Genomic DNA, 4,762 nt, shown 5'->3' with positions numbered 1-4,762 from the left:
GTTTTCACAGCTAGAAGCAGAAACTGTCTGTGAAAATATGCTGTTAGCTTTAGCAAGTGCAGTCAGCTAGAAGAGCTTTAGCTGAAAGTAAAATCACTGAACAGAATTAGCTCTGTCCTATCCCAAACCTGGACAACCATCTAGTTCCAACACCCCTGCCATGGGAGGGGACACCTCCCACTAGACCAGGTTGCTCAAAGCCTCATCCAACCTGGTCTTGAACACCCTTCCAAGGATGGACCATCCACAACTTCCCTGGGCAACCTATACCAGTGTCTCACCACCCACATAGTGAAGAATTTCTAAATTTACCCTCTTCCCATTTGAATGCATTACCCCTCATCCTGTCACTATGAGCTCTCATTAAAGGTCCCTCAGCTTTCTAAAGTAACTAAAAGACCCCTTTTAATTACTGGAAGGCTACTTTGACATCTCCCTGGAGCTTCATGTGAACCTTATGTAGGCCCACAATCAGAATTAGACAAGTGGACAACATGACACTGAAGGATAAAAAGCCCTTCTTGCCACAGCACACAACTAATCCAGAACCCCAGACCAGCAAGAAGAGCAGCGCTGGAAAAGATATGAAAGGTGTTACCAGATGCTATTGCCAAAAAAAGGTGAGGAAGGTTGGCAGATCGCATAGGAGTATTCTGGGGATGACACACTGCACCCTCTATGAGAAAGGTGGTGATGGAAATGTGGGATAAACATCATCTGCCCATATTACAGAGGAGCCCCTGATGAAAAAATTTTTTACGAGTCTCTATTCCTCTGTTAACAAAATAAAATTACTCCACTAGGCACACCAATGTTATTCTTGAGGGTTTTACCACCCTGACAGCCTGGTTTTGGTGACAGGGAATGAAGTTATAGTGATGTTCAGGACTCATCCAGACCCCACGACACTCCTGCTGAGGGACTACTCACATGAGCTGATGAGTGAGCTGCTGCCAGATTGGAACCTTACCAAACAGACGGCATCAAGACCCAAGATGCAGGAGGTTGTCCACAATAAAAGGACACACTGGAAGCAGCCCTTATCCACCATTTCTGGCACGGCTTCCCAACCATGGGAGTAAATTTTGTGGAGTTTTGGAGAACAGCCATCACGTGCTTTCGGTTTCGCCAAGAAAAATTTACAGCGAAGGTTTATATAAACCTATATATCCAGGTGTCAGCAGCTCCTGCATCATGTGCTGCCCCATAAACATCTGTTGACAAAGCTGGGTAGGGCTTACCTGAAAATCTTGGCAGTAATTGCTTGTTCCCCTCTAATAATTTTATGTGAGGCAGCAATGCCTGAGCCAAGACCATGCCCTGACCATCAAGGGACCTGTGTAATGACAGGGACATGCTTCTATTGGGTGGTGCTCACCCTGGGATGTGGAGAATTCCTCCTGTAGCCAGTTTGTCCTTGTTGGGCAGAGACCAGCTCCTTCCACTGCGTGGTCAGCCTCAGGCTGATGCCTCCTGAGCTGTGGGGCCAGATCCCATCCCATGACAGAGAAGACACGAGCTGCTGCCAGCTCCACTGCTTGAGAATGACAAAGCACATGGCTCCATGCAAGCTCTTACACATGGATGTGTATTTTAATAAAAATAATTGTCAACATACAGCAGAATGTTGATTTCTTTACCATATTTCCAGTATATTTTCATAGGCTTTTTTCTTAGCTAAAATCCTCCCCCACCCCTTTTTGAAGTTTTCATGCGAAGCGTCAGATAACTTAATTCACAAATACTAAGCTTAGACTGAATCAGTGTGCACAATTTGTGTAGTGTCCATTTAGCCAACGTTGTACCAAAGAGGATAAGCCCTCTCCAAAGGCGAGGAGGAGTCTGGAGAGGCAGATGAAGATCTGCTCCATCGCAGTCCCACAGTGGCTATCCCGGGGTGGAAATATGCAAAGGCCTTGCACCCTAAGCTCCAGCTGAGCATTTCATACCTGAGTTTTGAGCAATCAGCATAAAACAGTTTAGTGTGTGATGGGCAGGCCCTGGGGCTCATGTTGCCCAACAGGTTGTGTGCAAGAGCTTCAGGTGCTGGGAGCTTCCTCCTGCCTCCTCTGGCTGGAGAGCCATGAAGAGCATGCACAGGTAGGACCATGAGTGACAGTCCCAACCAAATGCCTGTGCAGAGTCCTTTGTCTGGAAAAGTCACCACACTTGGATTTTAAAAATTTTCTTTAAAATCCGGATTATCCCCAGAGCTGCTGCTGCTTCTCCTTTCTTCAAGTTTGAGCTTGTGAGAAACCCGGCCTGCAAAACCCCCTGTGCTCCCTCCCAGAGGAAGGATGCAGCTAAAGCCCTCCTGAGAAAAAAGGGCAGCACATGTGCCTAGACCCAAGTGGAGGAACCAGAGAAAAGGTGTCTGCCTGGCCAGAGGAAGTTCAGCAAGGAGTGGAGGTCTGCATGGCCTCCAGGAATGTTTCTGTGGTGATGGGAGCGTAAATCCCACAGAGGACTCTGCATGTTTCCAACAGGAGAGTTAAGCTTCCCTCTTGGAAACAAAGCAGCTGGCAGGATGTGTTCCTCAGCTTGCTGGGCAGTGCTACAGCTCAAGGCTGCAGGCTCTGTGAGCTCTGGTATGGGATTCAGGGAGAGGGACAGACACACCATGTTCACTCATCCATCACCGGTCCCTTCTTGTTACAGGGAAAGATGGTGGAGAGCAGCTAGTGTTTCCTCTGGAAGACGGCTCCAGGCTCTCAACTGCTCCCCTTTCCTCCCAAATCTGCTGAAGCTCCCCCCCCCAGTCATCCTACCAACACTTCCTCCAGCTCTCTGGTCTACAGAGCAGATGGGACACGGCTCAAGCCAGCTTTTGGCTCTGAGTAATAGCTGCTGGACTGCAGTTCCCTCTACCAGTCATTCTTCTGGGGCCCCAGCAGCACACAGTACATGTGCCCTGTCATGTCCCCACCCAACCCTTTTGCAGGAACACCTAGGGACAACCAAGTACAGCTGGAGTCCCAACACCAGCTCCCTACAAGAGGGCTACTCCCCACCAGATCCACCACCCAGGCTGCTCTAGTACGGGCAGGGCTTGAAGGAAGTTGCTTCGTCTGCACTGGGGATTCCCGGGTGGACCAGGACCATCACTTCAAGAAACAGGTTCCTTCTCTCATAGAATCATTTTGATTGGAAAAGACCTTTAAGATCATCGAATTCAACTACTAACCTAACACTGCCAGGTCACCACTAAATGATGTCCCTCAGTGCCTCATCTACACCACATCCCTGGGCAGCCTGTTCCAGGGCCTGATAACCCTTTTGGTGAGGAAGTTTCTCCCAATATCCTAATAACCTAAACCTCCCCGAGTGCAACTTGAGGCCATCTCCTCTTGTCCTATCACTTGTTCCTTGGGAGAAAAGACTGACTCCCCACCTGGCTCCAGCCTCCTGTCAGGGAGCTGTGGAGAGCCAGAAGGTCTCCCCTGAGCCTCCTTTTCTCCAGGCTAAGCAACCCCAGGCCCCTCAGCTCCTCCTCACAAGACCTGTGCTCTAGACCCTTCCCCAACTTTGTTGCCCTGCTCTGGCCATGCTCCAGCCCCTCAAGGTCCTCCTTGGAGTGAGGGACCCAAAACTGACCCCAGGATTCAAGGGGCAGCCTCCCCACTGCATAAATCACCTCCCTAATCCTGCTGGCCACACTATTTCTGACACAAATCAGGATGATGACTTGATTGTGACCAGCTCCATGGGGCCACAGTGCACCCAGAACTGAAGTGTGATAGACCTCTCTGCCTGCTGCCCTATGGGGCAGCTAAAGTCTCTACGCTGCTTCTTCACAGACAGAACTTTGCAATACTGTGATGTGCACCATGAAGCTCCATGTCATTCACATGCTACTGTATAGCCTGGGTACAATGGTTCAGCTTCTTCATCAACCCCACAAGGGCAGAGGGAACTTGAAACTTGCAGCTAAGCAACATGTGCTACATAAGGTCCCAAAGCACAGCAGCACCACTGCAGTCCAACAAGGTTTGCTTTGCTGGAGAAGGAGATGGTCCCTGATGCCTCAGGAAGAAAATGAAAAATTCAAATTCTCAGAGCTAGTTACACCAGCTCTGGTGGATCCAGTTGTTCAAGGGAGCCTCCAGAACAAAGCTATTTAAAGAATGGTAAAGATGCCTTAAAAAGGCTATGTAAAAATAAGGACACATCCTGAAGACAGGTAGAGAAGTCATTATAGAAACTAGAAGTAACAAGGAAGCCCATGAGAAAACTGCAGATGTGCGCAGCCAGGAGGAACACATTCCCAACAGGGCCACTCTCAACACCAGTCACGGCTGTATCTCCTGGTGTCCAAAGTCCTGGCAGTCAGGTGAAGTCCCTAGTGACTGGAAGAAAGGAAACATCACCCCTATTTTTAAAAAGGGCAGAAAGGAAGACCCTGGCAACTACCACCCTATCAGCCTCACCTCTGTGCCTGGGAAGATCATGGAGCAGATCCTCCTAGAAGAAATGCACAGGCACATGGAAGACAGGGAGGTAATTCAGGAGAGTCAGCACAGCTTTACTACGGGCAAGTCCTGCCTGACCCATGTGGTGGCTTTCTATAATAAAACAACTGCACTGGTGGACAAGGGAAGAGCTGTGGACGTCATCTCTCGTGACTTTGCTAAGGCCTTTGACACTGTCCCCCACAGCAGCCTCCTTTCTAAGTTGAAGAGATACGAGTTCAATGGGTGGACTGTTCAGTGGATAAGACGCTGGCTGGACGGCTGCACCCAGAGAGCAGTGGTCAATGGCTCGA

The sequence above is a fragment of the Merops nubicus genome, unplaced genomic scaffold (genome assembly GCF_000691845.1).
Source record: "Merops nubicus isolate BGI_N331 unplaced genomic scaffold, ASM69184v1 scaffold3914, whole genome shotgun sequence".
Classification (NCBI taxonomy): Eukaryota; Metazoa; Chordata; class Aves; order Coraciiformes; family Meropidae; genus Merops; species Merops nubicus.
Note: the sequence above shows the minus strand (reverse complement) of the source record.